Below are 25405 nucleotides of genomic sequence, written 5' to 3'. Positions count from 1 at the left end.
AATTGTTTTACTTTAGTTTGAAAATACTTAAAAAATTAAGTACATTTTTCCATTAGTTTTAGGGGTACGGCCGTCTATATTTGGCAAAGCAAAATATATTTTCTTTAAATTTGAGAGTCTAGTCAAATTTTTTTGGGACCATTTTTGAGGAAAAGTATTTAACTTATCTAATCTTAGACGACTCCCTGTAACTATTAAACGAAACTATCTTAAATTTCAGGAATTTCACGAAAAAGCAGCGAATTCTCTAGAGCATATGGTTATGTTTTTTTTTCTTCAATTTCTGAACGTTTTGTTGCGGAATGATAATAAAAGTACTTACTATTGTGTTTTGGTTGTCTATTTTGTGGTTACAATTAACAATCTTTTGAGACAATTTATGCACGACATTCGAAATATTAAATTGTATTCTTATTATACACTATTGTTGCATATATTCTTTGATACTTAACCTTCCCCTAAAACAATATGAATTGACGCAGAGTCTATTACTTTATTGTAGCATAAATTAGTGTTGCCTCGATAAAAGTATCTTTATACCAGTGATGGTATCAAATTGTTATCTGTGGTTTGATACTTTTTCGGCTAAAAATATATAAAAAAATTAAAATTGATTTACATGCACTCTGTCTGTGTTCATGATTTCTTTTTTGATATGGGGGAGGAGTTGGATCAAATTTATTAATAAAATAAATTTTTCAGTTTTGTAAATAAGGAACATAATTGGTTGGAATGGAAATGGGGGAATAAGTAAAGAATGTAGGCGTTAGATCATCAGCAGAGCAATTTTTGTTGTACGTAATGTTGTTGCAAATCTTTTTTTTTTTTGACAATTTAATGGAATGAATGATGGAATTTTTGAAATTATGAATACAACATAATTTTAGAAACAAAATCATATTTATCCATTTTATTTCTAATACGCTGATATGCTTGTATTAACAATTGTTTATTAGTAAAGTAACAAAAAATTTATTTGAAATTTCTTACTTGTATTAACAAGAAATTCCTAAATTGGCAGGAATATCAATCCTATATTTTCACAGAAGTACAAGTATGAGTTCGGGCAAAAACTTAGATTCTGTAAAAAAACAAGGTATCATTAGACTCACGAGTACTCTTAAGTAACTATTTTTATCCCAGATTGTAAAAGAGTAAGAAAATCTTTTAATTATCCATTTACCGATCAATTCTTCCCTTCCCGCGTAGAGTAAACCGACTATTCTTTGTTTTCGATGCTTTGACTTTAAATGACCTACTACAACGGAAAACTATGTTGAATAGAATAATAAAAACTGTTTGAAATATTCTTGCCAATTTAGTATAGCTGACAATTCATCAAAAAAATTCCGTGCTATGATTTCACACAGGTTGATAAACATTTTACCCCCATTAATTAAAATTAAAAAGTACAAGTTCAGTTTCCATATTAATGTTGGGAAGGCTAAACATACAAAAGAAAACCCTAAGTCACGGGAAGTCAAATAGGTATAATTTGTTCCTTTACAACATTTTTTTTACAAACTATTGGTCAATTTATCACTTACTTGAAAAAACAACCGTTTCTGAAAGTAAAATTGGGTATATATATTTACACATTACCATTTTGGTGCAGTTTTTTTATTAAAAGTCTAGAAGCTAAAGAAAATGCATGGATTAAAAAGCATATTAACAGTCCATGTATGAAGGTTTTTTTACATATAATGCTTGGAGAAACTAAGTAACCTTTCCCGAATTTTGTTACATTTTTTTGAAACTTTTATAGGTAAAAAAAATAGTTTTTTTAACATATATTTGAAAAGAACTATCGAAGCATGATGTGTAACTGAAGATCAATAGCCTATTTTTCACTTTATATACTAACTTTTTTTTCCAAAGAATAATTTATTCCAATTTTATATTTTTTTAAAGAGAAGTTCAAAGTAATTTTTTTATAAATATATCTTTCACTTTGTTAAATCTTACTTATTTAAAGGGATGAATCTGCTTTAAAAGACGGCAAATAAGGTAATTAAGGATCAGTTTTAGCTTTATTTATTATTGTGACAATGTGTGAGATCGCGTATGTGTATAAAAAGAATATTAGAATATAATATCCATTTTTAACTCAAGTTCTTGTTCATCAAATTAGTCCTCGTGCTCTGCGATTGAAGTAATTTTAACGTGATGTAATCATTTTGGAAGTTGCCTACTGAGGATTGCAAGGATCCTTGCTTCTGTATAACATCTTAATTCGTTATAATTTTTGTGACACAGAATACATTTAAAAAATTATGTTCTTTTAATAAGTTAATTTTGTATAAAAACTAATAAAAACTATATTAGCAACAAGTTTTTATGTAGATACGATTATATAGTCATATATGGACTGAAAAGTCCAGGGTTTAACAAAGAAAACACGTTTTTTTTTTCCGTTTAAAATTGGCTTTTTTAAATAATTATTTTTTTTTATTCGCTTTATGGAGCAGAGTATCCATAATACTTTTCAAGCCATTGCTTAGCTTGAACTGTATTTTATTCTTAAGATGAAGCAGTTTAAAATTAAAACACGAAATCTTTTTTTTTTTTTTTTTTTTTTTTTTTTTTTTTGATACCTTGTTTTAGAAATACCAAAAGAAGTGTCACACATAACACAAAAAATCACAAAAACAAAAATAATTTGTCATGAAATTTTTACAATTGTATGTAGGATAAACTGTTTAAATCTACATTAATTTCGAACCATATATGGAAGTAAAAATTTACAATGAACTCTACTACAACGCGGAACTTTTTTGTTTCATCTACAGCCAACACATGGATTGAGATATAAAGTCCTACAACACAACTTGCCATATGACCCATATATTTTTATATTAAGAAGTTATTCATTTGCAATTCCTAAGACACTCTTTTTCGTAATGCGATAACCATTAAAAAAAAAAATATTTATTGGCTTCATGCCTGGAACTAAAATTCTTATAAAATGAGGCAAGTTAGAGAAAAATCGTTCAATATTGTTGCAAAAAAATATATTTCATGAATTATTCTTAATAAAATAAAAATACCGTAAACGGATTCAAATCGATAATTTTAATGAAACAACATCAAAATTTCCATTTTTTCAATATTTTATAGATTTTCAAATCAAAACACATCTATGAAGGCTTTTTTTTTAATGTTTGATGGCTATTTTCTTGTTTAGAGGAATAAAATGGAAATAAAAAATATCCGACGATACCAAATTCCCAACTTTTTTCATTACGGTACAATATAATATATACATATACACTTGAGAGCAACTCTTCTCCCAATATCATATGCATTAATATATATAGCCGAATATGTCTACACACAAGATATATGTGGTAACCCGTCATGAAGGTATCTTACTCGAAATTATTAATTATCAAGTAAATATTGATCATATTTTGAATTGTTGTTCGATTTTGTGAGATGCAAGGCAAATTTTTGCATAAGCTATATAAAGTTTATATTTACAAAGATAACCTCTTAAAGACAAGCTTAAATTGTGAAAAAACTTAGCCATTAATTTCTTTTGAAATATTGTTTAGTTGGGTTTTGCACGTCTATTGTGAATGTGCACATATATAAGAGTTGCTCTCACGGAGATTTCCTTTGATCAACTTGCAAGAGTTAACATAGATATATATTTAAAGGGTGGTTCATGTAAACGTCCGGAAGTCGAGAGAAAAAATTAAAATGCTGCTAGGATTGTATTAAAATTTCCACAAAAATCAGCATTCTAACAGAGTTTTGCCATTTAATCAATAATATCACCATTAGCCTGGGCAACACATTCACAATGTCCTTGAAAAAGTCCCACTGCCTTCTTGACCTTCCATTGTGTAAAGTCAGAAATGCCCTCCTTATCCTAGCTCTCAAGGATCTTGTGCGTACCTTAATTAGAAAACTGTTCAACACTGATCCAGGACATAAATTACTGTGGGTACTTGTCCATAATGATCTTATGGACGTTATAGATATTTTTTTCTAACCATCTATTGTTATTTGAGATATGTTTATGGTAGTTGACAGATTTTTTGTCTGAGAAGAACCAGACAGGAACTTTTAGGGGAGGCTTCTGTTTTAGCTTGATCAAAACCTTGATTCGGATGAAAATTTTCACCCTATTTGATTGGGTTAGAAATTGTCATCACCCATGTAGTAGAAAGTGAAGAGTACTAGTCAGGATCTAAATTAACTACATCTTAATACAAAAAAATCATTCTTCAGGTTACCAATTCCAAAAAGAAACAAAACAGGCAAGTTTAAAAATTCACCAGATTTGCAGCACTAAGTTAATCTAATGCCCCCTTCATCAGATGAATTTATAATGTAAACAATTAGATTTGAGACCTAATTCTTCTTAATTAGCCTGAACTGCCATTGACACTCTAATGTTTTGTTTTCACTACAATTTACACTTTTTTTCAGTGACTTTTATCCAATTCAATTTATTTAATAAATTAAAATTTGAGTACTTCATTATTACGTAAATGAAAAGTACTTACTATTAACACTCCAACAAACCAGTATGAATTTAATGTATTAGACATACATACATGTGATATGTACTTATGTTATTTTGAAGAGAGTGATGGACCCTCAACCGTAAAAAATACATCCAATGTGCATTTGTGCATAAACTGATTCTTATGTAATGATTTCAATCAAATCAATTTGTTTTTGATGATGATGATAATTTTTGATATATTTAGATACTCAATGTTTGTCTCTTAATCAGAGCGGAGGGAGGGAGGGGGCATAGATGAATGATTATGTGAGGTTTATTAGTTGAGATTGACACATACATATTGTTATGTCTATATACTAATATTCTACAATTATTGTAACAGCAGGACAAAATCTAAAATTAAGTACAAAGGAAAAAGAAGCTATGAATGAACTTTGTACTCACTGTTTGTTAGTTTGACTTGTAACTATAATCATTTTATCAAATTTGATCAACTGTATTACTAAACTAACCTTTGTAAAATAAGTTTTATTTATTTCTATAAAATACTCTATTTTTGGGCATAAACTATGCTTAAGAAAAGGTCAAAATCTCATTTACCACCGTGTTCTAACTATTTTATAAGAATCAAACTCATTTTTTCATTACAATTGAGTCGTTCGTTCTTGTATTTTCGTATTTGGTAAAATTTGTGTTGGAATAATATACCCATTTTTGAATTTAGTGGATATCGAACTTTTGAGAATTTCCACATATGTAATGTGGTTTCTTCTTTTTATTAAATCAATTAAGAAATTAGTGTTTGTTGTTTTTACTCTCATTTTGTGGGTTCGTTAATACTCAAATTCAACACCAATTATTTGTGTTACCGACTAAGAAAATTAATGGTCAACTTTGTATTTCTTGTAGATTTTGGTTGCAAAAATTAAATTAAAACTTTTGCTATTAAAGGTTTGAGTTATTCAATAACCTATAAATAAAAATATACTCTCCAGATCCGTATTATGTTGTTTGTAACATACTTCATCAAATTAATTATTGCACAAACAACTTCGTAACAAAATATGTCTGTAACATCATTATCCTTTGAACCTTCTTTAATTCGTTCATTTGTATTAATGAAGAAAAATTGGTGTGTCTGTTTGTCAGTGGAGGACCATTTAATATTTTAGAACTACATGATTACTTGATCTAAGGAATAACAATGTAGCAACAATTATGTGTATCTTAAATTCAGCGCGTAATATTTAAAAAAATCATGCTGAGTTATCCTTTGTTGAATATAACTATAAACACTAAAAATTTAATAAAAAAAGTTTTTCAGTATCTGTATTTCTTAATTTTTTATAATTATATATTGTTTTTAATTTTCTTTTGAAATTACTAATATTTTGAAATACATGCTTAAATTAACACATTACAGGTGACAGTTTAATTAATTCACCACAACATAAGTATGAATTTCTCAACCTACGTGTAACATTTAATGATTAAATTTTATTTATCTGTCGACTGGAGTACTTTACTTTATATTATATATGTATAAAAGTATAGATTATTAATAAGGCATCTCATTGCTCAAGAGTCACGCTCGAATCAAGATTATTGTTCAAGTGAAAATTATGTCTTCCAGGAAAAGGCAAATATCTCGTGAAGGATAAAATAATACATATTAAATTTAATTAGAAATGTTTTTTATGATCCTTGATATTTCTCAAAATCAGTTTTTAATCATTTCAATTCACTTTTATTTCATTTTAAAATTAGTTGTTTAGAAAGTTAACCTTTCACTAGTAGAGTAAGTATAGTGATTTTTAAGAATATATTGTTGTCATAGCAAATATCTTACTGTTAACGAAATTTTAGAGGCAGTTTCATTGATATTCCATTTTCTGGGGCAAGAGAGTAGAATAGAGTTGAAAAAAGTCAATTAACAGTGTTTTTAACTAGGTATAACAAAGAGTTTATCTCTTGTATGCAATAACATCTGTCTATGGAGGGATAATTAGATGACGGAGAGAGTAGTGGCTTATATTTAACAAGTCGGTAGTGCTTCTGCTGTTCAAGCCTGGCGATTCCTGAAAGCTAGAACATAAGTATATCTGTCTTGCTTATAATTTATAAGTCATTTACCGGGTCGGTTTGTATCTATTTTTGGAAGAAGTAGCTAGCAGTTAACAGGAATAAAAAAAAGGCAAAGGGTTTCGTATTTTCTCGACACGGATGTTGATCCAAAAAGTTTTTCAGACATTGTCAGCATGATCGGGAGGACAGCCCGGAACATCAGAGTGGCCAAGGAGAATGGGAAAGGAGGCAGGAAGTGGAGGAAATGGTTTTGGATGAAGCATTTTTCAAGTCCCTGGAGGCCTCGATCAAGGAAGATCCAACAGCATCAATGCGCCGCATGGCTGACGAGTTCAATGAGGGCGAGATCACCATTAGGAGGGTATGTTCTTAAGAGCTTACTCAGGACTCTAAGCCATCTCCTCACCGACAGGATGAAGGCTTTAAGAATTGAGAGATGCAAAAAAAGTCCTTAATTACTTGAAGAGTCATTCGTTGACTTTAAAGATCTTCTCAGACAAGAAGATCTTTACAGTTGACTAGGTTTTAACCACAGAAACGACAGATTTATAGCAACATCACCTGAGAAAGTCCAGGGCATCTTCAGAAAAAAAAAGATCTGGCCCAAAAATTTGCGTGGGAGTCGTGGCCTCTGATGCGAGGATCCCTTCTTCTTCGGGCCCAATGAGAAAATCGGAGCCGAGACCTATTATAAGGTCCTGAGGTGGAAAATCTTGCCCTGGCTGAAGGCTAACTATCCTGAAAATAAAATGTTATTAAGATTTTGGTATTGCTTCTTATCGCGGAAAATTTCCCTGTCGCACTCTGTATATATATACTTAAATCTAAATGCTACTCATATTGGCGATAGATTAATTAATTAACTGGTTCCTATTGGGGTCCCAAGGATCTCTTGAAATTAAAAAAAAAAATATGTTTATCTTATTTGAGATATATATACATATATATAAACGTTATCCCGAAATTGTTTCTAACTGTCCTTAATAATGAAGAGGGTTCAAACTTTGGGTAAAGTTAAATTTTTCCAATTGACCATACAATGAATGTGGGTAACAAAAGTTTTGAAAAACTTTGTCTTATAGTTGAAAAAATAACTCTGAGAAATGCTGGGTACTTCTTCTATTAATCTAATATTTCTACAAAAAATATAATCAAATAGGTGAATTTATTTCAATTTTTTTTTAAATTCTGTACTTTATGCCAATGAATAATTTTATTTAATGAATGGCTTAGTTGAATGTAGGCTATTGAATATTCCATGTATGTAGATTTTTTGTATTTGATTAGAAAAAAACAACAACCACGCCAGAGAGAATGATTGATACTTTGCTAACGATAATGAAGAAACAACTTTAACATATCCCTCAGCTCAATGATGGAAATCCTCATTTCTTAATATTAGTAATGTATACAGAAATGCATTTGTTTTTTTGAGGGTTTTTTATTTGTATCAAGCCTTCTTAATAAATTGCTATTCTTTTGATAATTTAGTAAGAGATTGATTAAGCTATTATTTAATGAACATCTTTATAAAGAGACATTATGTATAACGAGTGCTTGATTCCGTTGATATATGAACAAATTTTTGATAAATAAAACAGAGGTATTATAGCCTGGGAGCCTGCCACGTAATATTTTACCCCATAAGGTACAGAAGGCTTTACCTCTGACATTACTTATGTCAACCAGAACATTGCTTTTTTTTGTCAGCCTGACCACCGCAGCTGGGACCCCCCTGAAAATAGCATCTGGAGTTTTTTTTTAAACATAAGGGACATGGACAAAACTTGCACCAATGTACATTTCAATGTCAAGACATGATCAAAAACTAAGACTGACAAAAAATTCAGTCGGAAACTTGATGTCAGATACTCCAAAGTCGCCCCAAAAGATTTTGAATTTACGGTTTATTTCAAACCATAAAGTACATAGACAAAACTTCCATCAATGTATAGTACTATCTCAGGTCCTTATAAAACTGTTAACCAATTTATGTCTGCGAAAATTAAGTCAAACAACTAAAAAGTAACTCCCCCCCCCCTACTAAATTCAAACAATATGTTGATTATCAGGACATTATAGCAATCCCAATTTCACCATATTTGCAGTTACACATTGTATTTGCGATGGATAGTGTGGATTTAAAATCTTCTCTTCACAGATTTCATTTTCCTCTCTAGTATTGTCATATTCGTCAACATGCACTTAAAGAAAAAACACCAAATAAATAGAATTTCATTTTTTGTCAGTCTTGTTTCGGAATTGGTATTTTTTTAAATTTTCCTATCTCAATTTTCTAGTATTATATGCTTAAACATGGGGCTCCAGAACTGTCAGAAAATTTAAACATTATAATTTGAAGGTATGTTATAAAAAAATTTGAAGGTTATATGTCAAATTTAAAAAAGATAAGAAAAGATTCCATCAAAATTGTCATAAAGTCCATCATCACCTCTTCCAAAAAATGTCAAAATTGATTTAACTCATTATATGTAATGATCGACATAGCTCATGGACAACACGGTCGGGAGAAAATATTCTAATGAACTCAATGGGTGCAGGTTTGCACCCCAGTCATACTTAGAGAAAGAAATATACTTTATATATATGGACTTAACACAAAATTCCTAGGTTAGATGGAATAAATGTAAATACGATAATGTTTACTCAAACTTAATCAGTGAACTCCATCTAATAAATTAAAGGGGAAAACATGATTTAAATAAGACAAAACAGGTTTTTAAAAAGTAAATATTATGAAATAGGAAAATATATATAATTTTGTACGTAAATTGATCCAATCATTCATTTAAAGATATCTTAAATTGTATTATTCACATCAAGAAGCAGCTGGACCTATTTAGGAATCTATATGAAAAAAAAAAAACTTGTCTCGCATTTGATCTATATATCAAATATAAGCAAATAATTGGAATTATGAGCCTGTGTATACAATCTCCCAATTATGTATTTTGAATTATTGTTTGATATCTATTATGAGTTGATGATATTTCAGTTTTCTATGTACTTATATAAAAGTCATAAGAAAGTTAATTACCAAACTAATTTTCACGAGCTGTGGTTTTTTATCAACGAAATGTACATAATATGTTAGTAAGCAAATATTTGCTCCTTAAAAAAAAAAACTTGCAAAAAACAAAGAAGCCATACATAATGACATTAACTGCTTAATCAAGTTATAAAAAAATACCAGATTTTTTCCTTTTTCTGCAAGCCTATTTAATTGTTGACTCACCAAAATTAAATTTCTTTATAAGTAAATAAAAAGCTTGCAATTCTTTAAAGATAATGTATCTCTTTTTTTTTCTTGCAAAAAAAAATATAAATTTTTCCATAAAAGGTTGCGTTATTCTATAAATATTAAATATATTGTACATATTAAAAAAAAATACTAACAATTTTGTTCTTTTCTTTTTTGTATAATAATGCAAATATTGTAAAAAAGGTATTACAATGGCCTTTCTTAAAAAAAGGTTGTATGAAGATGGGTATAAATACAAATGTATGTATTAGGGGGAGGGAAAAGCTACAGAATCTATTAGATTACATTATTGGTTTTCTATGAACAGAGTTTTTTTAAGATGTAAGAGCAGATGTTTATATATTTACATAATTGGAAACAAGTCATATACTATGTATTTGAGTATATATTAAAAAAAAAAAAAAATTAACCAAAAATTAACGTGGTCATCCTGTCAATTTGAAGAATGTTTGGAAGGAGAGCAGCTAAGCTGTCACAGCATTTTATCAGATTAGCTGCAATAAGTTATGAGACTAAGTAAATAAACATTAGTCCCATTATGTATCTAGCAAGTATATAGGCAGTAGTTACAACAATATATATCGATCATCAATTCTACTACGAGTCCAACAAGGACTCCCATCAAAATACCAGACGGAATCCCCATTTTCCATGAGCTCACTCTCTTTATATTTAAATGTTCTCACCTTAAGAATTAAAGAGTTATTATAACAACTTTGTAAAATAAAAATAAAAACTCTGTTCACGTTGAAACTATCAAAAGTATTGTGCTCATTTAAGGTCTGATTTTTTTACAAATCTACATGTACAAATATAGGAATATAATTCAGTGGACTGGACAACGTGCTCAGGAAAAATTATTATTTTAAATTCTATGTCACTTCTAGAGAAAGTGAATATGTTACATATATATATTGACTTCAAAAGACAATTCCTGAATCAGATGGGGTAATTGTTATATATTCTTCAAGAAAAGCTTATTTGTCTGTCGGAAAGTAATTTTTGAATTTGGTCCTAATATCTTAGAACTTGGTCTATGAAATAACAATATAGTTAGGGGTAAGGGTAGTTGAAGCTCTCTGTATTACTATTTTAAATGAAAATAAGGAGGGAGTATGTAAAAAAAATAAGGCGACTTTAGATTATATATTAAAGTTTGTTAACCAACATATTTATGAATCCGAAGATTTGCTAATCCAAAAGTCGTTAAAAACATCCCATAACGGAATGATTTATATCCATTCTGTTAGGTATAAAAGGAATAAAATAAATCTATTAAATCATCTACTAAAAAATTAAAACTAAAATTCTGATTGGCCTTAAAAAAATCAATCAGAAATCTTTAAATTTTGAATATTTAAAGAGTATCTTCAACTCAATTATTTTTTAAAGGACGCAGGTGAGTTGATTAAATTTTTTGCCTAAATTATTAATTAAATTCAGACATTAATTGTTCCAATTTGAAAAAAAATCTCTTGGGCACAAAACACTGTTTTAAGTTATATAAAAACTTTTACATTATTATATACCGATGAGGGAATTCTGAGATTGAAAGGGTAGATATGAAAGTGTACATTTACAGAGAGCAGGAAATAACATTACAAATATCATTTCTAATTCAAAAGGTTAATTATTGATATTTGAATAATTAAGAATCCGTGGAATACGATGTTTACTACGCATATATTATATCATTTATCTCTCTCCTCATTAATTATTTACGTATTTTCAGTTATGTGTGACTAGAAAAGAGCCAGTTGATTTTGAATTCATTTTTCAGATTAAATTTGGAAAAACTATGGCTTTCACTTAACCACTATTATTAAAATGTAATATTTCTCTTTTTTGAACAAAGTTAATTACAAGATTTTCCTTCCAATCTCACATACTGCTCAATTAAAGAGTTCATGTTTGTTGATCATTGATTATTATTGAATATATGGGTATTTGATTCAAAATAAAATGACGAGAGTTATTATTTTTGATTCCATTTTGTCTTTGCCTTAAATTATTATTCAATGTTGAAACCCTATTCTTTAAAAAAAAATTGTATTTGATTAAGTATGTAAGCACTATGTCTATACCAAATTTTGGAGCCTCACCTTTTTTTAACAATCCTATAATCGGGGGACGATTGCACCCATCAATCTTTATTTGTCAAATATGTACACTTTTGATGAATTGCAGGAAGTTAATATATGTATTTTAACTATATTAATCAGAACGAACTCAACATCATTCTTTTGTTGACTAAAACCATTTTGAGACTTAAGTGGGATCATATTTGATACCAGGAGTTTACAAAGAGAGTTGATATGCTATTATCGTTCTCTAGTGTGTAATTATTATTATTCCTTAAAAAGAATTGGAGAATATTCATTAAACATCTCTTAAATTTGCAAATAATTTGGATTTTTTTTTTTTTGCTTATCTGCATTGCTTAAAAATAAGTGGAATCATTTTTGATACCAGTAACCACAAAAAAAAAAAAAAAAAAAAAAGAGTGCTACACCACTGTTTTGATAGAGTGTTAATTTTATACATATTCAGATATTTTTGAAATTACGGTAACATTGAAAGTTGCTCCTTTCTGACGAATTAAAACTACTAATAATTTTTTGCTGAGTCGTTTATCTAGTAAAAAAATGTTGATTTTATCCAAATTTTATATCCTTATTAACTGCATTCTTCTAATATGATGTATTTCCCCTATTTTTTTACGAGTACATACATGAAAGACTTCTGGCCGAAAGTAGAAAGTAATATAATAAGAAAAAAAAAAATTACGAATTATTATAGGTATATTCATAATAATATTTTTTTGAATGTGTATGGTCCATAAAACACACCAATCTCCTTGGCTTTAAGGTGATGTAAGATATATAATGATATAATTAAATGGAATAATGGACCTTCTCGTCCTCTCTTTATTGAAGGAATTCTGCTTTTATATAAGCCTACATATTAAAATAGTAAGGAATCGATTCATATATCTATGTATTGGCTCAATTTTTTCATTCTTTGTAAAAAAAAAAAAAAAGGTTTGAAATGTGTTCTTTTTATAAAAAAAAATTAATTAACAAATTTTAAAACATTTACATTAATATTTAGAGGTAGCTCAATGCCGTTAAAGTTTTGAAATTTTACCTATCTAAAAAAAGAGAAAATAATTATTTGGTTTTAATATTATTCATATGCTACAGATTACAGATTTTTAGAAAATTATTAAATTTATTAAAAATTAGAGATGTACCGATACCAAAATTTCAGCCGCTTCCGATACAATCTTTATGGACGATTCTGATATCAATTCCGAACCGATTCCTTATTAGTTCAATTTTGCTAGAAAAACAAAGTAAAAGCAATGTAGAACTTTGACTCATTCTCTTATGAACCGTTCCCAATTGTCGCTGAGTCTTTGGATCAATTTTTGGTAGAGTATCGGGAAAAATAAGTCAAAGTAGAGCTATGAAATAATACGCCACAAAATACATAAAGAAACAAACGGATAATAGGAAAGGGTCCATTGAGCAATGATGCATAGTTCTATTTTTCCCATTGCTCCAATAAAAATCGACCTTTTATTTATAAATAGATTAAGAAGGTGGTCTGGTAAGTTTCCAACCTCAACTTGAAGATAGAAGCACTCGTAAAAGCATCTGTTGACAGTTACTTACCATAGTTTCCGCCATTTTGGTTCCACAGTTGTTATGGAACTGTCTTGTAAAAAAAAAAAAACTATTTACACGATTACCATGACAGATGACAGCCTAGAATTGATTGGATTCAAACTGTCTGGTGTATACACTTACATCAGAGTTGTGTTAGAATTCCCCTTTTCATAGTCCAAGTCAAGTCTTTGTTGTCCTATTTCAATTCTATTCCGAGTTTAGACTCGATTACTGTATCTCTGAGTAGATAAAATAAAAAGTACAAATATATATTTGAAATTCTTGATGCAACCGAGCTTAAAAAAACCTACGGGTAGTTCAATTAATAAGTGCCTCAAACAAAAAGTAACAAGAGGACATGTAATACATGCAGAATGATTTTATATGAATAAATAAGCTGAGCCTAGTACATATTTATGTGAAAATACTGAAATCCAGACAAGCCTAAATTTCCCTCAAAATATATGTACTAATAGGATTGCTATTCAAAAACAACGCTGAGCCTAAAGGTAACATGACTATAATTCTGAGTTTATATAGTTCATTGCTTGAGTAAAGTAAAGTTATTATTCCTAGAAAATGACTTGAGTTCACAGCTCTTATTACTAAACCAATTAACAAAAACGTTTCATGTCAAGCTCAGATTCAAGTATTATTAACTAAAAATTCTATAAAACAAATTTGACGTCTTCTATGCAGAATACACATATTTATCATCATACTGGGTCATACCATCAGACACACACTCCTTCTTTTTATATGGTACAAAAACCTAAATCTAATGTTATGTTCCTTTGTTTTTTTTATATTACAAAAACATCAAATATGTATTCGAAAAAATATACTTCCCCCTTCCCCCCCAAAAAAAATAGTTTCATTCAAAAAAACATGCATAAAATATCCACTTATTATGACTTAACATCATCATCATCACTTCAATAGATGGTGTAAAATGTAAAGAAAAGCCACATGACTTCTCATCTTGAAAATGCGACAATTCCTTTTTTGGTGTGTGTATTGTTACTTGCTTGAATATATGAATGCCATAGCATAAAACTTTAACAATAAAATATCCATACATATATTTTTGATTTCTTTGTCCTCCACACTCGGATCCCTATACATAAATAATAGACCATTTTACATGTATCCACTAGACTGTCCCCTTTTCAGGTCTATATATTTCTTCTGGAACACAAATACTTTTTCTATTGACGAGATAATAAAAAAGTTCGAGACCTCTCAAGCCATTTCTGGGGGTGGTACAATTCATTTTAGTTTTGAAAAGATGGTATTTTTTCTTCAAAATGAGCCATTTTTAGGCTTCTTGTACCGTCATAAATATGATGCTATGTGTAAAAAAATTGAATTTTATATATTTTCTGTTCTTGGTTTATCAGTTAAAATATTGTGTACTTTGTTTATAATTATTTAAGGGGTCTAAAATGTGTCAATGATATGCGATTTCCCTGTTTTATCATGTAACTCCGTCATATTCAACGACTATCACTATAACTACTCTTAAATGTTAACATGCTATCCTTAATAAACCTTTAATCTAATACTTTTATACTTGATACACTTATAGTTTTTAGTTTATAATTTGTATTGAGATACATTATTAGTTTGTAAATCTTTGAAATAAACATTTCAAACGACAGCCTTAGTAAGTAATTAGTTTTTATTTAAAAATTAAAAGTTACAAATGTTGTCAAAAAAATTCTTAAGATTAAAATGTTTAATAATGAAATGTGAGGAAGACCAATCTCTGCTGAAATTTGTAGTCTGATATTATAAAAATGTTGAACACAATATATTCAATGATATTCTATATAATAAAAGAAAAAAGTAATTATTTGTACCACGCAAAAATTGTCATGAGAGGCTGCAAAATTTGCCAAAGTTAGTTTTTTTCCTGTCCTCGGCAGAAAACGCCTTTGTACAGGGGGAGAAAAATATGAAGCCAGAAAAAAGACACTCTATTATTTATACATATAAATATAAAATGTATGGATCTTGGGCAGAAATGATAAAAAAAGGGAAATAATTGTTGAATAATATGTTTGTATGTACAATAATAACAATTTATGCAGAACATAAAAAATAATGTTTTTTATTGAGTTTGAGATGGATTCAGCATACCTTATGCATATACACTTTGATGTTGGGACTGGTCATCAGTACCTTATATTATATGTAGTATAAAAAGACTTTCCTCTATTATAAAAACCTGCGTGTGGCATGACTCTGTTGACTTAGTAAAAAATCATATTATTTTTATATGATTTTTATCGAGAAGTAGACCTTTATCATAGAGTAAAATTGAAAATAATGATCATTGATGATTTATCTAAATCACAATTGCAATGGTTGCAGTTTGAAAAGAAAAGCAACTTATATAATAACTTGTTGATTATGCTTAAAATTGGTATGAAATAGAATGATCTTGAACTAATTTGGAAGGAAATGTGGTTCTTTTACTCCAATATGTATAGTTGTATCGATTGCAAACATACATACATCAAAATGTGTGAGGTGCAATCTAAGAAATCCTTATTTCTATGAAAATCTCAGATGCAGGTCTGTTATTGTATATGAATTACGGACGATAAAAGAAAACAACCTCAATGGAATTTTACATATTGTTTGAATTTATGCAAGTTTTGTGCCGAAAATTTAATATATTTTTATTTTATTTTTTATTTTATGTCGAATTAATGCTATTTCTTAATAATTATTTCCAAAATATTCCTGACTGGACCATATTTTATTATCGTCTTTTTAACTTTCCTTTGTCTAAATTATTTTTCTGGTATCTTATGTTCCATTATTAACAGATTGTAAATATTTGAATGCATGCCGGGGGTCAATAGAAAAAAAATATGGTGTCGTATTCGTCTAAAAATGTTCCTTTTTAATACTGAGACTCTAAAAATGAGACCCATTCTTGAGTCTTCTATTTTTTCTGTATGCTGCCTCAAAGATAGACAATTATCATAGCTTACGATGGACAATACTTTGAATAAATTACATTATACATTATTTTCACAATTAAGTTTCAAAACTTTAAAAAAATCCATCAATAATTATTTGTATTCATAATATTTATAAGTTTTACTGTATTTAATAGCCAATGAGATATATATTAAAGTTTTAATTAGTTTATTATTAAGATATAAATAAGCAAATGTATTAAGATATGTACCACTATGCAAGTTACTCCCAAGGTAAAACCTCATCAAATACAACCTTTTTTTATAAAATCCTAAAGTATATTTGAGTTAAATGATTCGATAAGTCCTAATTTAGTTAGACTACCTATTTTTTTTTTTCAATTGAATTGTTTTTCCTTATAAAATCCACGCATGCTCGTTTCTAGCACTGACAATCTCAAAATAGTTTGTATTTAAATATGTTATATTCAAAACAAATTCAGGGGACTCTTTGGTGGATTACTAAATGCTAGGTTTCACGATATTATGTCAGTTAAATTTTTTCATTGAAAAGAGATTTTAATTGGTGGATTAGATTGTTGAAAATGTTTAGAATTATTAGTATAATTTTCAATGACTAAGAAAATTCAGTGACGATTTCAAAAGATACTATTCATTAAATCTGTATCAAAGATGAATTATTTACATAATATAAAAACATTATGTATTAGCATAGATGATAATTAATTTTTTACATGTTAAAAAATGAGTATAATTGATGTTAATTCTATTAACTGTAAGACTTCCTTACTTTGAAGTTTATCACCGTAATTTTTCCTAAATTTGGAATATTTACATGAAAAAATAAGGTGTTATGTTCACATATAACAAAAGTTAATTCAAATACAACCAATCATCGTTTAGAACACTAATAAATAAAGTATTTTTCTTGTTGCCAACTGTTAGCTATTAATTGGATAATAGTAATAAATTAGTATTTACACTGAATGGATAATCTTATCAATAACTGAGTAAAAAATTACACAGATTCTAAACGAAGACCCTTGATTGATACTCATTAATATAGAAATCCAAATTCTATGTAATACTTTTATTGAGTTTTAATACGTAGAGTCAGCTGTTTTAAATTATACAAGAGTCAACTTATGAAAATTAATAAAAAACACAACTAAAGGAAAATATATTTCACCTGTGCATATTTCATAAGGATCGACATTTCCTGCTGTTTTTGTGTCAGTCGATTTTTTTAGTCTTATCTTTTATTAAAAGTTAAACATCAATAATTCATGCACGCCTATATATGTGTGTAATTCTGTAACGGACCAATAGAAAGTTTATTTTTAAGAAATTTACATGTTATAATCTTCAAACCTAAACAATTAACCCTTTCAAAATATAGGGATTCCATTTGTTTTTTAACATTTCTTCTTTAGAGAAAAGAAAATTTCACTGTACTTAATTTAGTGTTACCGAATTTAATTTATCATGACATCTCCCAAAGAAGAAATTGAAAAGAAAGAGAACCTCCTTATTTTGAAACGGAGATTCCTGAAGCTTGGGGATATTAATATACAAAGTTCTTATAAATAAATTGCATGAATGTGCATGATAAATGTGGTAACCCACCTATAGACGGTCTCAAAAAAAAAATATATATATAAAAATAGATCTAATGAAAAAAAAATCGTCTCTGACAGAAGTTTCATAAATATGGAATGAATAATGTTTTATATAAAAAAAATATTTTCCAATAACTTAGAGGAATTGAAAAATGTAATTAACCAATTTATACGTTTAAAAAGTACTAAAATAACTAGCTACTAGAATAATCATGCAGTTCAAAATCTTTATGTACCTAAAACTATAGAACATTATAACCTTATAAGAAAATAGATACACGATGATTATATAATTACATACTTGAGAAGAGTCTTTGATATGTACATTTTTGTAAACGATTTGCAAAATAATAGATGCACAAACCCCATTTGAAATGCTCAATTTATTTCTTACAAAATTTTCATCATAACAACAATTAACAATTTATATACTTTATATAACATTGTACTTTTATTGGTCTACTCATTATGGGCCAAATCCTTAGCAATTACATTTGTTCAAATCTTATCATCATTTTGATCATGATGTACATTCGTAGTACATATTATTTATATTATATGGAGTTTGTTATTAGTATGAGAGTAACTTGTGACACTCTGATCTAATCATCAAGGCATCAGTGACACTAAACATATATTTTTTCAACTTTCCCAGTTTTTAAAAATTTATTTGATACTCAAATGTTGTGTTTATGAGATTAAGCCATTGCTGTAAATTTAAATTGTTTACCTTGAGAATTGATATTGTGATTAGTAATTCAAGGCAAAAACTAAATACGACATTTTATGGGTACTAGAGTAATATATATATATTTATATATATTTGATAGAGTAATAAATATTAATTCTTTAACTGTTTTTGAAACTTTTTGTGAAAATCATTTTTTTATATTTGGAATTGTGATATTCCAAGCAGAATTTTTTTATTTAATTTACTTATTATTCTAATGCGTCTTTAGGCTAAAATTTCAAAATAGACAACAAAATAGCTATGTGGAGAAAGTAAATATTTTTTTATGTGGTCCTCTTCAAACACAATACTGAACATAGTGACTTTTTTTATACCCCAAGTGTCTATATCACATTGAAAAAGCAATTTAAATATCTATATACACCTGATAAAAATATAAAAAATAAAATAAAATGGTATTAAAAATGAATTTACTAAAAATTTTGATAATTATCTTCGATGAAAGATGAATTCAATTTATATAATAATTGAATCTAACAGTAAATTATTGACAATTGCTTGCAATCTTTTTAGGTTAAAAATGTTATAATATTCTTTTGTATAAATAAACAAACAAATGATTTTTCTATATTTCTTTTCACAGGTTGTCGCAAAACATATTCCTTTTGATCTCTTCATCATTTCAACTAAAGGTAAAAATGTCTTCTTTTTTCAAACTATTTTGAATGAATTACGCTTAAGTGTGTTTATCATATATTAAATTTTTTTTTTTGCTTGAAGTCCCGTAAAAATATATATACTATTTTATAAATTGCTTCAATCATCTTCTCTTATCATATCCGCAATTTTTTGTGTCTACATTAAAAAAAAAAAAAAAAACTACATCATAATATTATATCATTTATATTGTCTCAGAAATATTTTCTTTTTAGAAAATACTGTAGTATAGGCCACATTAATCTTTTGCTATTTTTAGGCCAATTAATCATTGAACATTGCTTTTGTCATAAGACTCATTTCGTTTCTCTTATAAAAAAACATTCACAAATTCGTTTCTTTTTATTGTCCTATAAATTTTCTAAGATTTTATGGAAGAGGATAAAAGTTTAGAAACTTCCAAGGACTATGTTTACTGGCTAACATCACATTTTGCAACCAGTCCAAAATTCATTTCAAAGCTAATATTGTTATCTATATATGTGAGCAACAAACATGAAAGAAGTTCTATTTATTGGCTAAAAATTGGTGGCATACAGATTCTTACTCTTTAATCTTGATTATACACATTTTTTGATTAACTAATTAGAGGGATTAGTTATTCTATTACTGATTAAAATAAATTTTTACTTTACTAATTATCCAAATTGAACAGTTTGGACAGTTTATCAAATTAATAAGTTACAAAAACAAAACGAAAAGATTGTTCATTACATGTTAAAGGTTTAAAAAAAAAAAAAATTGATTAAATATAGTTGTAATTTGTCATGCACATAAAACTTGGCGCGAATCTTTTCAGCAGGGTTCTTTTGATATAAATATAAATTTATAAGAGGCTTTTAATTCCTATGAATCTATATGATATCCCAGCTATTTTTCCGTTGCTCCTAAAACATTAAATCAGATTATATGAAATACATTAGTGATCTAGATAATGCTTTGAGTAAAGTTTGCTCATATATTTAGTAATTATTAGTCGAGGTTTAGTAAATTTAATTAACGGTTTCTGATAAAAGGTTACTACTTTTATTTCCTTTTGATACTTTGGATCCTTATTATTTTAGTGTATGATTTGTACTTATAGCTACAAAAATTGTAATATTGTAGTTATAATTTTATACAATACACGCTACCTCATCAAAATGATGTATATCTTGTTGAAACCATAATCACAAGTCATTAAGATTATATAAAATAAATTTATTTTAAGCATTTCAATTGATATTTATGAGATCAAAATGGAAAAATAAATAAAAATTATTTAAAATTTAAATTACATAACTATTATAATTGTTCAATAGTTTATAATGTAATAAAGTACGTCTTATGGTTAAATTGTCTTTTTCCCCCAGTTCACTATCCGCGTTATAAAAATGATGTTCACTATATGAGGGTTAAGTATATTTGCATCTAAAATTCTAGTAATTTCGATCTAATCAAAATATAATAATTCATAACAATCCTATATTTTAGGCAAAAATTGTCATTCACTCCAACTTTGCTTGTTTATTTTTCTTTGACGCCTGGAATACAATTCTAATACGTTCATTAATGATCATACTGATATTATTCCACATATAATTGCAATAAAATAAATATTTGGACTAAATAAAAAAACATGTATTGTGAAATGGTTGAAGCTATGGTTTATTTTATCAATAATGTATTCATTTAGACATAAAAATGAATAGAAATAAAGGAAATATTTTGAAACTGGACGAATAAAACAACACAAAAAAAGACTGTGCTGAAAAAACTGCACTCTAAGGAGCCCTGCTGAAAAGAGTCAGATGGAAATGAATGACCACCGAAATTAGTAATTGAATATTTTTATGATGTAAAAGTAGAAAGAAAAAAAATTACATTTTCTCCTTTTGTTACTCTTTGCTCAAAATTTTTATTATCCTTGTTTCTTCCTTAATATATAATTTTGCAAATTTGATTTATTTATATGACACAAATACATACCAATGAACAAACATAGTTAGTTAATTGCAAATTACTCTTTAAATAACTACCTTTTCCTTTAAAATGGATATGTTAATAAAAGATTATACTAATTTATAATTAGCTTATCAAATATTTAACAGTTTTTTTTTTCTTCAAAAGTATAATATATAAATATTTGTTACGTAATTATCATGTTTGACAAGGTATAGAGTATCATTGAATATTCGTGAAACCTTTTTAATTTTAAATTAATTAAAGGAAACCTTTTTAAAATCATGTAATTATAAATACATATGCAAGAAAATTGAGGCCACAAAATAAAAAATGGAAGAGGAAGAATCTGATACTTTAAATAAGCATAGATTTAGTCATAAAGAAGTAATACAATTTTTTTGTTTTAATTTTTAATATATGTAATATTTTGGACTAAAATGAATAATATTTCATGGAAAAATTCAATAAAGTTTTTCAATAAAATATTATTGCGTATATTATATTTTAGTGTTTCACAAACTTCTAAAATTTCACAAAAATTCTAAAATCAATATTTCCGAATATTAAAATAACTTTGTATTATCTTTCTTATAAAAAAACATATTTTTTCATCATTCATAAAAAACATATTTTTTAAGACTTTTTTAATAAAGAATTTGTCTTCTATTCAAGCCTTAGTGTACCTTTGAAGATAATTTCACATATTAGAATTTGAGAAACACTTTTCTCAAATTTTTTAATCCTTCCATTAATATTTTCATATCATTATTTAATTAGTTGATATACCATTAATTCAATTTATAGCAACAGTTGTGACTCCATTTTTAAAAAAAGAGGGCTTGCGATCAAAAATATAATTTTTTTATTAAAGAACATTGTCATGCAGCCAATCCTTCTAAAACTCTCATTTAGTATTTCTTTAATATCTTTAGTTATAAAATCTCTTTATTATGAGTATGAAAATTGTTCAAATTGGAAAGATCATAATATTTTACGTCCTGTGGATATTTAATTCAAGAAATCGATGCTATAGAATGTTATAATTTTACTCTGTTTTTCCATTATTGTTTCATTTAAAATATTAATCCTACGTACATAGCAGCTTAGAATTATTAGTGTTTATCAATAATCTGCTAAAGTGTTGAAATTATTTCTACTGAGAGTTTAATCAAAAATATTGGATATGCATATCAATAACCTAAAAATTACGTCACTTCTTTTTTTTTACAAAGATGTCTTATTCAAATATATACATATTTTTTCAATTACTAGTTTTATTTATTTATGGATCTGATTATTATTACCATTTTAATGTGGAACAACAAAAATATATTTACAAAAAATACTCAATATATCTTCATGAAACCATTAATTCTCCTGAACTTCTTATATCTTCTATTGTGAAATTTTTAATATTCACCATAGTATAAATCATGACAATAGTTAAATTATGTGCAAACTCAATTATTTATTTAGTTTAATTTAAATTGTTTATTAAATATTTGAAATTACTCTGAATTGACATACATGCAAATGTGTTATTAGTTAAATCTTTTTGATAAGGTTTCAATATCTTTACATAAACATATGTAAAAGAGATATGACACCAATAATCCATATTATTAGTTTTTTATCGTTCCATAAATGTTAAAATCAAATTCAATTTTTGCCCAATTTTTGGATACAAAAGGATCTTTTAAGTACTCAAAAAAAAAGAAGAAAATATCGGCTAAACCCCCTTCAACCCCCAAAATTACTTTTTTACCCATTTTTTTAGTTAATTTTCAAAGTAATAAGAAGAAACTCGCTAATATCGAGATCATTAAAGCCTTTTTTAGGCTTAAAGACTTAGTTATATAACGATTTAAATTTATAAAGTATTATTTAAGGTCATATCAAAGGTTACAAAAAAGATCAAGTTCTTCTAAATTTTTATTTTATCGTGTGTACTAGGGTGTCTAATTTTGAGGGTGACTTTGTTAATGTGATCGTCTTTTGTATTTTAATAAGAAAAGTTATGTTTGTAAAGTTTCAGTCTTCAAAGGACGTTTTTTGACCTCTATAGCTATTTGAAAATGACTTTTTATAACGACATTCTCTATTTTTAAAGGGATTTAGAAGTTTCAATTTTAAAGTCATGTTGTTGAATTTCAAAAGTTTCATCAAAGTTCATTTTGTCAAGTGATACATAAGAATATCATCCTTATTTTTCATTTTGAAGAAAAAAAAATCATATTCATAGGCTGTATTTTGTTTTTCCAGAATGCTTAAAATATATTTGCATCCGAAAAATTGGGTTAAAATTTAATTTACTCATTTTCATGTTATGAAAAGGCATATTGTTTGATTCATTATCAAATTATAGTTACATTAGATTTTGCACAATCTCTTTCGATTTGTTTGATTTAAAAAAAAACCTTTTCCTAAACACCATTTGCAAATCCAAATAACATGATTGTAACATTTATTAAATGTATCTATACATACGCCAGCAATAAATTAAAGAGTTAAAACATGATTCTTTGTGATGGTAAAATTTGATAATAACTTCCATATTTTTATGTATTTGATTTTTTCTACAAAAAAATGCAAATTGATAAATCATTTTGGAGCAAAATATTATAACTGCACGTTGTTTAACAACGAGCTTTGAGCGCCTGCTCAAATGCAATGATAAGATTTGTTTAATAAAAACTCTAAGCAATATAAATTTTGAAGTAGTACAAAGCATATTTTAAAACCATTCTCTGCTTTATTTTTTTATAAAGATAATAGGCCTTTAAACATTGAGCTATTTATTTAAGGATTGTCAAAACAAGAATAAATAAAAAAAAGGATATAGTAATTTATGGGACTTTCTAGGAAACAAATAAATAATTATCCCTGTTTAAATTTCATCTTTCTTTGGTTAATGCATAAGAATGGTTATTTTTCTAAATATTTATATGTATACATGCAACGTGTCAACATCAAAACAGGTTGGCATATAAAATAAATTGAGAAAAAATGATTTTTGTCTAGCAAATGTAATTTATAAGTAAGAATCATATAATATTTTAAGGTCAATATGTCTTTAATATATATATTTATATCAGAAAAATATTAATTATAGGTATGGGTTATCATTTGTAAGGTTTTGAGCTGTTTTGTGATACTCCTTATTTAAAATTTAGGGCTTAAAAGTCGTGGTTTGTAATCAATAGCAATCTATTTCTATGTTTAGCAATGTATGTCGAATGCAGTAACTCGTAATAAAGCGGTACAAAATCCGGAACTTTGCCAAACAAATAAAAACCATTCGTTAATATAATTTAAAGAAAATAAATTAATTTACCATTTTAGTGTATTGATCGATGTTCAAAAAATAATTTCAGCCTGTTTAAATATTGACAAATCATATAGCCAAGTAACAATAACAAGGAAAGACTCTTTTATTAAGTAATACATTTTGTCAAAATTAACTATAGTCAAAAATTTAAAGTTATATATACAAATTGTACTTAAATTAAATTAAACTATAAGTTTTTAATGCATCTCATAAGACCAATTTTAGTATCTTAGTTACCAATTTTATCAGGATTTGCAGATCTCTCATAATAAACAAAATTATTTTTTGAATGTAGCATCTAATTTTGAAAACATATATATAGTTAGATACTTACTCTGTAGTTTTCATAAAATTATTCATTAATTCTCAAACTTATAACATCATCAGATTTCCACTTTAGATTTTTTTTTAAACTTTTAATTTTTGTACATACATTTTATGAGTTTGTTGATTTAATCAATTGATGTTCAAATAAAGTATGTTTAATTTTTTTAAGTTTTTAAGTAAAAACTAATTAATTTTCAAGATTTCATTACTTCAGATATTATATATATGTATAAAGGTATTGAGTGGGAAAGAAAATTTACATTTGAATGTTATAAAATTTTATATTTCTTCTTGCTTCTATTTTACTGA

General features: G+C 27.1%; 1 protein-coding gene across 6 annotated transcripts in view; it reads left to right on the top strand.

Annotated features, from left to right (window-relative positions):
- Window positions 1–25405, top strand: part of LOC121129813 (zwei Ig domain protein zig-8) — a 335418-nt gene that overhangs the window by 63309 nt on the left and 246704 nt on the right. For 5 of the 6 annotated variants that reach the window (XR_011783558.1, XM_071893322.1, XM_071893323.1 and 2 more), the window contains one exon: window positions 19424–19472. The exons of the other annotated variant lie outside the window; for it this stretch is intronic. The gene's annotated coding sequence lies outside the window, so the exon portion shown is untranslated. The remainder of the gene's footprint in view (window positions 1–19423; window positions 19473–25405) is intronic. 6 annotated transcript variants of the gene reach the window in all.

This window comes from Lepeophtheirus salmonis, chromosome 14 (genome assembly GCF_016086655.4).
Source record: "Lepeophtheirus salmonis chromosome 14, UVic_Lsal_1.4, whole genome shotgun sequence".
In the NCBI taxonomy this organism is placed as follows: Eukaryota; Metazoa; Arthropoda; class Copepoda; order Siphonostomatoida; family Caligidae; genus Lepeophtheirus; species Lepeophtheirus salmonis.
Note: the sequence above shows the minus strand (reverse complement) of the source record. Positions and strands in the feature narration are given on the sequence as shown.